Source organism: Rhinoderma darwinii, chromosome 4 (genome assembly GCF_050947455.1).
Source record: "Rhinoderma darwinii isolate aRhiDar2 chromosome 4, aRhiDar2.hap1, whole genome shotgun sequence".
In the NCBI taxonomy this organism is placed as follows: Eukaryota; Metazoa; Chordata; class Amphibia; order Anura; family Rhinodermatidae; genus Rhinoderma; species Rhinoderma darwinii.
The window spans coordinates 259,790,901-259,804,988 of NC_134690.1; positions in this window are offsets into that span (position 1 = coordinate 259,790,901).

Below are 14,088 nucleotides of genomic sequence, written 5' to 3' on the forward strand. Positions count from 1 at the left end.
AATTAGCAGCGGATCTAGAGTCCAGATAAGCAGAGACCCGATGCGTTTTTGTCGCCGGACACTATGGTCACGGGAATGGACAATTTAGACAAAAGTCCTTCTTCACCCAGGGTTGTCTCTCCCACCAACCCTAGGCTCTGGGGCTTTTGGGGGCACAGACGCACAAGATGGCCTCCGAGGCCGCAATATAGACAGAGTCCTGAGGTGCGTCTGCGTTGTCTCTCCTGGGTAGACAGCTTAAACGGGTCCGTACTCACAGACTCCTTTGGAGTATCAGAAACTGAGGACAGCAGGGGTTGCTGCAAAGTAGGAACTGGGCTAGGGAGTCTTCCCTCCCGGCGAGCTTCTTGGAACAGTTCTCGGATCCTTATATCAATCCGGGCGGCCAGAAGGATGAGGTCATCCAGGGTAGACGGTAGATCTCGAGCGGCAAGCTCGTCCTTAATCTCAGGAGACAGTCCCTGCCAGAATGTAGCCATTAGGGCCTCATTGTTCCACAACAATTCTCCCGCCAGCATGCGGAAGTGGATGGCGTACTCGCCCACGGAAGTGTCTCCCTGGCGTAAGTTCAGCAAGGAGACGGCTGCAGACGAGACTCGTCCAGGCTCCTCAAACACCATGTGAAATGTCCGTAGGAACCCCTGGAAGTCACGGGTCTCTGGTCCTTGTCTCTCCCAGATAGTGTTCACCAATGCTGGGGCCCTGCTAGTGAGTATAGAGACGATGAAAGTGACCCTTGCACCATCAGTCGAAAATGCCCATGCATGCAGGCTAAAGTGGATCTGGCACTGGTTAAAAAATCCACGTCAGGTCTTCGCGTCTCCATCATAGCGGTGAGGTAGCGGCAAAGAAAATCGGGGATCAGCACTGCCAGGGGGTGTAGCCATAGGATCTGTACTGCCAAGAGGTGTAGTAGGAGGAACGGCACTTTGCACCTCCAGCTGATGTGCAATAATGTTCAATGCTTGAAGGAGTTGGTCCTGTCAAGAAACTTCAAGAAATGTCATAGTGACATGTCAGAAATTTTGATTGGTGGGGGTCCAAGCACTAAGACCACCAATCGCTCAAAAGATCCGGCAAAAGCGGAAATAAATGTATCAGAGTATGGGCTCAATAGAAAGTCTATCAGCCCGTACTCCAATATATCGGCTTTCTGGAGAAAGCTGAACAGACACAAAGGGGCTGAGTGCCCACATGAGCGCTTCTGCAGATTCGTTTCAGCGATTGGTGGGGGTCTCAGTGCTCGGACCCCCATCAATCAAAACTTCTGACATGTCACTATCACATGTCAGACGTCTCTCAAATGTTTAGTTACACTTTAATGGACGTTGGCTGACATTGCTATTAATACAACAGACATTTGGCTAACAGTACTCTGCATCCTTGTGTTGTAATTGGACAGTTTTTGCTTAGCTCAGAAGTACACTTTTGAACATTGTCCTGCTTGACCAGTTTTTATTTGTTTATTTATTTGTAGAATAGGAAATTATACATTTTTGTAATATACATGTTGTCACGGCTGTGGGTTATGTGGACCAACTAGGCCGCTCCGCTGTAGCGGAGACGCAGCTGGTCAGTCAATAGCAGTCTCTCGGATATGCTCGGTAGAAGATCAGGCAGGTACTCTGAGTAGCAGACATGTGGTGAAGAAGCCACAGATGATGCTTGGCGTAGCAGATGGCAACAGACGTGGCAGATGAGGCACACATGACTCCCACAATAGGCTAAGGCTTAGTAACAAAGACAGCAACAGGATACAGGATACAGGAAGCAGGATACTGGAACACTGGGAGCAGGATGTAACTAAGGGACCATTTGCATAGATGAACACAGGAATACAAACAACGCTCAGGCAAGGAGAGGAAGGACAGAGCGCTACTGAAACGGTGTTACTGGGTTGATTGGGAAACTTTAGACAGGTGCGCGCGCTGGCCCTTTAAGGCCGGGAGTGAGTGCGCACATCCTATACGACACAGGAGAGCACTGTAGCCGTGTGCGTCGACGTCTCTGAGGGAGACGCCGACACGAAGATACAGTCTTGCAGTTACGGCCAACGGTAAGTGGGACTTGCTGGCGGTCAGCAACAGCGGGCATAACACATGTATTTACAATTTTGCTCACAAACTTATATCAAGTGCAATAGCCTTTGTCTATAAAACAAAATTGATATGACCCACAGATTAGTCCATAGTAATGCACCCATAGGATATCTGAATGGACTAAACATGGTGTCAGTCATGTAACCCATTATCCAGTCCATAGTAATGCACCCATAGGATATCTGAATGGACTAAACATGGTGTCAGTCATGTGACCCATTATCCAGTCCATAGTAATGAACCCATAGGATATCTGAATGAACTAAACATGGCGTTAGTCATGTGACCCATTATCCACACATCATGTGACTCCTGGTATATAGCTAACACCATCCAAGTATATAGCAGGTGAAAAGTAGTTTACTGAGGAATAAAGCATATCTACCTACCACAGCATCATATCTGTGCAGGAGAACCACAGACATTACCGGCGGACGACGGAACCCATTGACTTTACCGGAAACAAAAGTGCAGCATGCTATAGTTTCCTGTATTTTCAGCGGAACCTGCGACAGAGGCCCCTAACGAAGCCACAAACACAGGTGTTATTTATTAACAGCATCACCTAGAGACAAACAGCCATGTTATACAAGTAAATACACGCATGGTGAAGTAGTTGTTCATCAATACTCCACCATTAGTCTTATAGATGCATTATACAGGACTAACCTTTGCCTATACCATTCTAATGTGAACAGATAGGGACCTACTACACTGGTATAAGGAAGGTATGTGTGCAGAATTTCTAAAACATGTATATTAAAAAACTGCTGAATCGGGGGGCGGAGCTAGCGCGCTGAACAAGATGGACGTGTGAAAGGAGAGCTCTCCCGGTGATCACAAATATCCACCATCATCTGCCGACCTAGCGAGCTGAAACTCACCCCGATCCTGCCGGACACCATAGCAGAGACATCAGGAGTTGCCAGAGGTGGAAATACTTTAGCTGGCGACGACGGCTGTGTAACACGGGACCGGCCCATACATTGCGGCCGGAAGACGCCGACACGTGGAGACCTCTCCTGCTAGCACCCCTCTCCTCCAGATCTCTCCCCCTCTTACAACTACACCAGCTAGTGGTACCGAAGAATACCGGGACATTGAGACGACACACAACCGCCGAGTACTTGTAGCGGCGGCCTGCAGGAGAAAATTGCCTGCGGCCTTGATTTCCCAAACGAGGAGAAGACGACTGCACGGTCACCATCCTTTTAGCTGCACTATCGCTTGATGGACGAAAAAGACTCTCTAATGAGCCGTGAGTAAACAGAGTTGGCGAGGCTTGTTACACTGTGAAGCAGTGACCCTGAAACTGGGGCCTGTCAGAGCTTTACGACCGGGGCCTTAATTAGTCTCACAGACACAGGCAGCGCATGGTTGCAAACGAGGAAACAGATCTGATTCCATAGCGACAGTGGCCTCTACTAGGGGGACAGCGTGCACACTTGTGTAACTGGGCTTGGCACAAATTTTTCTTGAGGTCTCATACGGCCTCTACTACGCTCACCGTTACATTGAAACTACTGGGGTCTTAGGCCCAATTTTTACCCTATTGGAACTGTTTACATGATGGTACCAATCTGAACAGGAGAACTAGGAGGGGAGAGACTTAACGAAAACCACATAACGTTTGCTTCTAATATTAACAAAAAGAGAGATCAAACATGGTCAGAGGCCATAAAACAGATAGCTGGGACACCCCTAAACAGAAGAAAAAGGGTCAGACAGATATGGATAAATATGGATAAATTCCTAAATAAAAAATCTCCTACTTCAAAAAAAGATGGCCACAAAAATGGGCAAGCGCCACCTCCACAAACAGATCAGATAGATTCATCTGACGACAGCTCGGTAGACGAGGCTCCTAGTGGTGCTGGTTCGATTAATATATCAAAGGCGGTAATGCAAAAGATAATTGAAAACGCTTTGAAACTGGTTTTGAAAGAGCTTGTAGACTTCAAGCAAGAAGTGCGACATATGCATAAAAGAGTTGAGGTACTGGAAGAAACCCAAACCAAACTGCTGACTCACAGCGCAACAACAACTACCGCAATGGAGAACTGCCAAATTCATTTTAATAGTATTCTCTCCTATGTAGAAGACCAAGATAACAGAGGACGGAGAAATAACCTGTGGTTAAAAGGTATCCCAGAGACGATCTCACCGACGGAAATCCCATTGACAGTAGCCAAAATGTTGCAAACATTGATGCCAGATGACCAAGGCGACAATCTAGTGGTGGAAAGAGCACACAGGGCGCTGAGGCGGAAACCAAAAGATGGAGACCCCCCAAGAGATGTGATTTGCCGACTCTTTTTTTTTTAAATCAGATAATTTTTTTATTGAAGTTTCAAAATTATATAGTACAAAACATACTAAACAAACCCTATCCCAAACCCTCCCCCCAGGCACCGTCACAAAATTCCAAATTAGATAGTATATGAAATAGAAATTGTACCAAATATCGAATACATTATTCACAAAATACAAGGTACATGGGACAGATAATTTTCCAAATTTCAAGTAGCTTAATCATGTACAAGCATGTATAATACAAAACAGATATAATAAATGGCATATATTTAATCCTCTCTATTTCCCCCCTTCTCCTTATCCCACATCTATATACATAACCCCAATACCGTGTAAAGGCTGGCGGTCATACAGAGTCCCTGAATAAATTTTATAATACAGATTCCATTACCCCTACCCATGGTCCCCATATGGATTCAAATTTTTTAAGCGTTTTGCGCTTTACATAGACAACCTTTTCCAATACAATCCATTTTATTCACTTTTGCAATGAATTCGCTCCTAGTTGGCGGGGCGCCTTGTATCCAATGTAGGGCAATTAGTTTTCTAGCTATATATAGCAACCTTACAATAGCCAACTGCTCCAAAGTAGAGGGTGGGGTGTCCATAATACATCCCAAAACGCATTCCATAGGAGTCCCTTGCAACACAGGTCCATAGGCCTCCTGAATCACCTTCAGTACATCCATCCAGTACGTGGTTAACTGTGGGCAGGACCACAACATATGCATATGGTCAGCCTCCTCTTCCGCGCATCTGGGACATTTCGAGTCACTCCTTACCCCAATATGAAAAATAAATTTAAGAGTCCTGTATACTCTATGGATAATATATAATTGAGAAAGGCGCCCAGCCTCACTAAGAGAAGTATTCGGAACTGCTTTCATAATATCTATCCATTGTTCTTCAGAGATGGGACCCATATCTCTTTCCCATTTTTTACAAGCCATCAGGGGGTATTTATCAAAAAATTTACTGATCAACAACTGATAAATATGTGAAATAACCCCCGATGTAACACTCCCGGTATGTAAAACAGACAACACCCCATCTGCGTGTATTGCCAAATCCACCGCCTTCTTCTGGGCATCAAAAGCATGTCTTATCTGTAAGTATTGATAGAGGGAATTTCGAGGTAATTCAAACTCCTCTTGGATCTGTTGATAAGTTTTAAATACATCCTCCTGGAGCAACTGTGAGACATAAAGGATGCCTCTTGCTTTCCAACCCTCAAATCCTTCAAGAGAGAAGAATTCCGGAAGTGCCTTATTCCCCCATAAAGGTGTAAAAATTCTGCAAACCCCCATATCTCTAATAGCTCGGACTTTATCCCATACTTTACGCATTAGTGTATATGTGGGCGTATTCCTGCCCGCCAACATAGAATGACCTGCCTCCAATACTGAGAATAAAACAGATGGTCCAAACTGTGCCTGTAGAATCGATCCATTGGATCCCTTTGATATAATTTCCCTCCACCCCTTAAAGTGCTGACATTGGGAGGCAAGAAAATATATCCAAGGGTTGGGTAGGGCCAGACCGCCGTCATACTTTGCGCGCTGTAGAATTTCTAATCTAATTCTTGAGCGACCCTTCCACCATATTAGGTCCCTAAAAAGTGCATTAACATAATAAAAGTTGCGTAATGAGATCCATACAGGGGAGTTATGTAAAATATACAATAATTGTGGCATTAGGATCATCTTAATAAGATTGACCCTACCCACAACTGTCAGATGTAATTTACACCAAGCCATTATTTTCATTTTAAATTTGACCAGAAGGGGTTGCAAATTGAGAGCAACATATTCAGAAGGGGAGGTCGAAATCTTGATCCCTAAATATTTAAGATGTTTAACGCATCCTACAGGTACCCCATGCACCCCTGGTATAGAGCACATTGAATCCACAGGGAGCAGATGGGATTTATCCCAATTTATTTTAAACCCAGACAATGCCCCAAATTTCTCAATTAGGGATATTGTTTCTGTCAGAGAGCTACCCACATCCCCCAAGTATAGAAGCATATCATCTGCATAAAGCGCTACCTTTTCTTGCACCGAGCCATACAAGAAGCCCTTAATATCATCAGACAGACGTATGCGCGCTGCCAAGGGCTCTACTGCCACGGCAAACAGGAGGGGCGATAATGGGCACCCCTGTCTAGTCCCTCTTTCAAGAGCAAACCGGGGAAACAATCCTCCATTTGCCAGTATTCTGGCTGTAGGGCAAGAATACAGGACCTTAATCCATGCTATAAAAGATGGTCCAAAACCCATAGCCTCCAAGGTGCACCAAAGATATTGCCATTCCACACTGTCAAACGCTTTGGCAGCGTCCAGTGAAAAAACGGCTCTTTCGCCTACATTTTCTGCCCTCAGCTGAAGATTTAAAAATAAACGTCTCAAATTCATGGCTGTCAACCTAGCAGGCATAAAGCCGGTCTGATCCGGGTGTATAATGGTAGAAATAACGCCATTCAACCGCAGAGCTAATGCCTTTGCCAGAATCTTAACATCAGATGTTAATAATGAAATCGGTCGATAAGAATCAGCTAATTGAGGATCTTTCCCGGGTTTTGGCAAGACCACAATAATGGCTTCTTGCATAGAAGCCGGCAAAGAACCACAATCCAATGAATAATGAAATACTTCTAATAACTTGGGCAAGAGCACCTCAGAGTATTTTTTATAAATTTCAACTGGTAGCCCGTCCGCCCCAGGTGCCTTATCATTAGCCATCGGTTTGACCGCTTCTTCCAATTCCTCCAACGTGAGTGGAGAATACAGAAGTGCCTTGGCGCTTCCTGACAGCTTAGGGAGCTCTGCTTTATTTAAGAATGTATAAATATCAGATGTAGATGGATGCACTTTGGAAGTATATAGGTCTGAATAAAAGTCTCTCAAAACTTTTACAACTTCCAAGTTCTCTGTAACTAAATGGCCCTCTGCCGTTTTTAAAGCAGTGATATGTGTTACCCCCTGTTGTGCCTTTGCTACCACTGCTAGCATACGACCAGCCTTTTCTCCTTCTTCAAAGGTATTCTGTGCAAAAAACTGCCGTTTTCTGTTCGCTACAGCTAACAGATGTAAATTAAGTGCCTCTTGTGCTCTTCGCAAACTCATTTGCTGCACCACAGTAGGATTTAAAATAAATGCCGCTTCTGCCTTACTCATTTCTTCATGTAATCTCGCATCCTCCACCCTAGTAGCTGTTTTGTGCCTGCTAATTGCCTGCATAAACAGGCCTCTCAAATACGCCTTCATTGCATCCCATACATACGGAACAGAAGAAGAGCCACAATTAATTTGAAAATAGTCCTCTAGCCTTTGGGCAATGAAACCTTGCCCATCAACCAAAGTCAGTCAGAAAGGGTTCAGCTTCCAGATTCTCGGGCGTTGGGGACTCTGGTTATTAATATCAACCTTGACCCTAATGGGAGAATGATCTGATAACGTTCTAGGTAGATACTCCACCTGATTAACTAAGGGCATCATACCCTCATTCCCTAAGGCCAGATCTATACGGGATAAAGAAGAATACGTGGATGAACAGCAGGAAAACTCCCGTTCACAAGGGTGTTGTAATCTCCATATGTCCAACAATCCTATTTCTTGTACCAATGTACCAAATGGAGTCCCAACCTTCCCTTCACTCCTGTCCCCCTCTCTACATTTGTCCCAGTTGGAATCAAGAATATTATTGAAATCCCCGAGTAGGAGCAAAGGTATCCCTGGTTTATCCGCCACAAAAGACATGGCCTTTAAAGGAACAGTGTCATCACAATTTTTTTTTTCATATGTTAAAGATGTTAGTGCTTTATTAAAAACGTTTATATTTATTTGTGTGTTTGTGTTTTACTTTTTCTTATTTTTACACTTTTTCTTCCCTATGGGGGCTGCCATTTTTGTTCCATTTCTGTATGTGTCGATTAACGACACATACAGACATGGAATACGGCAGCCACAGTCCCACAGGGACTGCGAACGGCTCCCGTCCCATCCACTTCTGTGTACGCCGTCTGTGTGGGAACTGCGCATGCGCCGCTCCCACACAGTCCAATTTGAAATTGGCGCCGTCCGGCGCCATTTTCCTGTGGACCGGAAGTCGCGGCCGGACAGTAAGATTACTACTTCCGGTCGCGGCTTCCGGACTTGTGCACTTGGACCAGCGGCAGCAGACGGAGCGGACGGGCCGGAGGGAGCCACGGCGGCAGGAGCAGGTAAGAGATTTCAATGTATGTTCTTGTTTGTGTACGTTTACTACTGTATGTAAACCTACTACACTGTGTGTTAGCTCAAAAAATGGCGACACACAGTGTAGGAGGTTAGACCGTTCAAACCCCTCGTTTATCCCGGCACTAGCCAGGATAAAGGAGGGGGGGGGATGCTGAGAGCTCACTAGAGCGAGGGCTTTTTACCCAATTTTGCAATGCTGCAATTTTGGGAATAGCTCCATCTAGTGACCAGCAATGGGAATTATTATAAATTAGAATCTAATTTATAATATTTCCTGACTCGTGAAAAAAATAAAAAAAATTTGAACAATATTTAATCACCTACACACTAAATGTTTAATTAAAAAAAAACAACATGTTTTTCTGGCAACACATTCCCTTTAATAAGACTCAATTACAAAAAGGAGGAGGTATGTATATAGATATTATTATAAACATTTTTGAATATATGGTACAAAGTACACAAATATATCGACCTTCTGTGTCCACCTCCATATCCAGACAATTAAATGGAATCTGTTTATGTACTAAAAAACGTACTCCCCTAGAATATACTGAGTATGTAGAGTGACCACTAAATCCCACCCACCTCCTCTTTAGCTGTTGTAGTCTGTCAGTTATCATATGTGTCTCTTGCAGACAGACAATCGCTGGCTGGTGCTCACTAATAAGTTGAAAGATGGCCTGACGCTTTGTGGCATCAGCCATTCCCCTAATATTCCAACTAATAAATCTGACTGAATTCGCCATATTTAGAATAAAACACAATATTTAGCCGTACATGTGTCCTCTGTAAACAGCGGTGTACAATCCAACTAGGTGCCGACTTTATTCCCAAAATCCCCCCAAAAGAAAACCCCACATATAAACATAGTAAACCTCTCTCACCGAGAGAGTGGGCGTTGAGATTCCTACTGATGAAATATACAAAACCACAATAGAATGGTACAGATCGTATGACCATTTTATCTAAACACGTATCCTGGATTAAAAATATAACAATAAACTTGCAGGGCATAAAGCCCATCAGTGCTGCCTGAGAGACCAGTAAATAACAACAGATTAGATCACATATTCATTCCTTTACATTTCATTAATCAAAATACAGGATATATGACCAGAAAAATAGGATATATGAAACATATTTCAGGGCGTCTTGACACATAGTTGCCTCTCGTGTCCATCAAGCCATTGCATGGCCACTTGCGGATTTTCAAAAAAATGAATTCCTACCAAAGCTGCGACACGCAACTTTGCTGGGTATAGCATAGAATACGCCACTTGAAGATTTCTCAGCCTCTTCTTGACATCTAGAAATCTCGCTCTTTTACGCTGTACTTCTGCTGAGTAATCCGGAAATATGGAAATTTTTCCACCATTTATAACCAGATCCGGGCATTCCCTCGCTTTCCGTAGAATAATATCCCGGTCTTTATAGTGTAGTAACTTAGCCAGTATAGGCCTCGGTGGGTGCCCAGGTGGAAATGGGCGAGTCGGCACACGGTGAGCCCGCTCAATAGCAAATAATGGTGTGAAGGTGTCATCCCCAAACGAAGTACGCAGCCATTTTTCCAGGTATTCCGTGCAGTTCAGACCTTCCGATTTTTCCGGTATTCCAATCAGTCTGACATTATTACGATGTAACCTATTTTCTAGGTCGTCGGTTCTCTTAAATAAGGAAACAATTTCTTGTGTCGATTTTTTTGAATCTTTCATGGTTTTAAACATATTATCTTCCAGGTCTGTGACCCCGTCCCTCCACTTCACCTAATCGCTCATTAACTTTTTGCATATCGTGCCTAATAAAAGCGATATCTTCCTTCATGGCACCCACCTTCACATTCAACGTAGACAGTGTGGAATTGCAGTAGTTAATAGCCAAGAAAACGTCTCTTAATGTAGGCTCACCTCCCTCCATTGCCTGCTGCACAGATATCGACTCCCTCCTTGATTCACCAGCCGGCTTCTCAGCTGCCCTGGAGGCCGTAGCACTCACTGCTGCAGTCCCATCGAGAACAACAGGATCAGGAATATGCTGCTCCCCAGTGCACCTTTCCCTGGGCTCATTTGCAGTACGGGCAAAACGCTCCAGTCTGTCCGCGATCGTAACCACCGGCACCACCGGCTCAACATGCTGCACAGCCCGCATTTCCTCCCCGTCACCATCTTGCAGATCCTGGTCCACCGGTCTCTGAGTACATCGTGCCTTACTTCTGGTCATGTTTCAGCTCACCAACCCTCATTCACCACAGCAAGTGAAAATCAGCGGAGGTACAGCAATCCAGGTATGTTTCGCTAATTATAGATGACCTCAGGCAAAGTATCGGATAGTTTAAGGAGTTCCCTGCAGGAGCTCACCAACGTGCGACTCTCTACATGCTCAGCAAGCCTTTGCCGACTCTTGAATTCAACACATAGAGATATAATTCTCTGGAAAGCCAGAGAGGCTCACACGTTATCGTACAATGGCTATACCTATACAATATTCCAAGATATCTCTCCAGTTACCATGAACAAAAGAAGACAACTAAAACCGCTGACAGAAGCTCTGAGAGCCAAAGGTATTCAATACCGCTGGTTGTTTCCCTTTGGGATCGCTTTCACAGTTAATGGGTCTATGAAAACCATATGATGTCCGGATGACTTAACACTTCTATATGATGATCTGGGCATGGACTCTCGACGACCGTTGTCCTGGCTCCAAATTGTTGATGTTGCATCGCTTCCGAGATCTCCGAATCCTCCCATGATTACACCGTGGATAACGGCACGGGGACACAACAGTAGGAAGAGACTTTCCACCCAAACGGAAGTTGACCCAGAAGCGACCCCTTGAAGAGATGTTTGTATCCTTACTTGAAAGGCTTGTTTCTAAATTGTTTCCAAATTCTTTTTCAGAAATGTATATTTTTGATGCAAGAGGTTAAACCTAATGTGGTCAATACTTGCACACACACGAATGTTCTATGCATTCAGTTTATTATATGATCTCCTCTCCTGGTTTACCATATACTGTGATATTGCTGTATAAGTAACCCATTATACCTGTATAAGTTCGTTGTCCTAATTGACACTTCACGTATTCTTACTAACACAGTTCCCAGTATTAGTTGATTTAAACCACACGTCTGACATACACGTCCAGACTTCTCCAGGTCCTGAGATCCCAAAACACAGATGTTGCCATACTGCAAGAAACGCATTGGGTAAAGGGGAAGATGCCCCAGCTATCCACAACATACTTTAACAAGTGGTTTCACTCGCTACATCCTGATTTAAAAAAATGTGGTGTGTCCATAGCCATAAAAAAGTCTATACCCTTCACATACATTTCCCAGCTTTCTGACCCAGAAGGGAGATTCCTTTTTGTTAAAGGCTTAATTGCTAATACACCAGTCACGATTGCAAACATATATGCACCAAACACTCAGCAAGTAAAGTGGCTGGTAGCCACTTTGCAACAATTGAAGCTATTCCAATCCGGGATATGCATTCTAGGAGGGGATCTAAATGTTACTCTAGAACCGTTATTAGATTCGTCCAAAGGTAGCTCACAACAATCGTACAGGAGTCTTAAATTACTGCAAAAAACATTAGCAGACCTACAGTTAAGGGACATATGGCGATCATTTCACCCAACGGTTAATGATTACACACACTTTTCAGCGCCTCACCAACCCTATCAGCGTCTTGACTATTTGTTCGTTCAAGCCCCACAGCTTGCCATGGTATCCACAATAGCTATACGACAAATTGTTGTTTCAGATCATGCCCCGGTGGTTATGGGTTTTAAGGTGACATCTTTACCCAAATCATCACACACCTGGAGGTTAAATGAAACATTACTGAGGTCCTCTGTAAATACGCAGAGGATACTGAGTAACCTCCAGCATTACTTTGATGAAAATATAACTGAGGATGTAACCATGGGCAACACTTGGGAAGCACACAAAACGGTAGTTAGAGGAGAATTAATTTCCATAGGCTCTCATGCTAAAAAAACCCACATGAAAGACGTAGATGAGACTATGAGGAAGATATTAACATTAGAGGGACAACATAAATTGACCTTGGCCGTACAGACCCAAAAAGAACTGGTTACACAGCGGGAACATCTTAAACAGATACTAAACCTTAGAGCCTCTAAAACCTACCTAAATTCCAAACATGCCATGTACCTTCATGGAAATAGAGGATCGAAGCTCATGGCCCTCATGGCTAAAAAAAGGCAGGATCAGGCTTATATTAAAACAATTAAGACAGAAAGTGGAGACACATCCACAGAAACAAGAGTCATTGCTCAACAATTTAAATCCTATTACGAGACTTTATATGGCATAAGGACACAGGAGTCCGGGGACCAGTTTACAAAAAGAGGTGAAGCAATAGACACTTTCTTGCAAAACTTACACCTTCCTTCGCTTGACGGCAATCAGAGGGAAGTGTTGTCTCGGCCCTTCTCCCTGCCCGAAGTAGAAGCAGCCTTGCAAGGAATGCCTCTAGGAAAGAGTCCAGGTCCAGATGGCCTCCCAGCGGTCTACTACAAAACCTTTCGAGATTTATTATTACCACATATGGTATCGACATTTAATTCAATGTCTAAGAGCAGTGGGTTTACCAGACAGACCTTAGAGGCGCACATCACTATCATTCCTAAAGCTGAAAAAGACCCGACTCTCTGTAGCAGTTACAGGCCTATATCATTACTAAATGTAGATATAAAGATTTATGCTAAGGTACTCGAAAATAGACTTAAACTGTTGCTACCAGACTTGATTAATTCGGATCAAGTGTGGTTCGTGGCGGGGAGGGAGGGCAGAGACAACACTTTACGAGTATTACATCTGATACAACTAGCCCATAAACGCCGACTTCCTTTAGCGCTGTTATCTACCGACGCAGAGAAGGCGTTTGATAGAGTAGATTGGACTTTTATGGTCAAAACGCTACAAAAGTTTGGCTTGCTGGAATTCATTATCACGCAAATTATGGCTCTCTACACTTGCCCTACTGCGAGGGTCCGAGTGAATGGTACCCTATCCCCCCCATTTCAGATTTCAAATGGCACGAGACAGGGATGTCCGCTATCACCTCTTCTTTTCGTTTTAACTATTGAAACCCTGATTCAACATATTCGTCAATGCAAACAGATTCGAGGGATAGAGATTGGAGGCCGATTACACTTGACGGCATCCTTTGCCGATGACCTCTTGCTACTAACCTCAAACCCACAAGTCTCGTTCCCGATACTAGCTGACATGTTTGCCAAATTTGAGGAACTCTCTAATTTTAAAATAAATCCTGATAAATCGGTAGCATTAAACATAACGTGCTCTGCAGAGGTGGTAGCGGAGGCCCAACTCACGTCTCCATTTAAATGGTCATCAAAATCGATAAAGTACTTAGGTATCCAGATCGCACCTTCCCCGGACTCCTGGT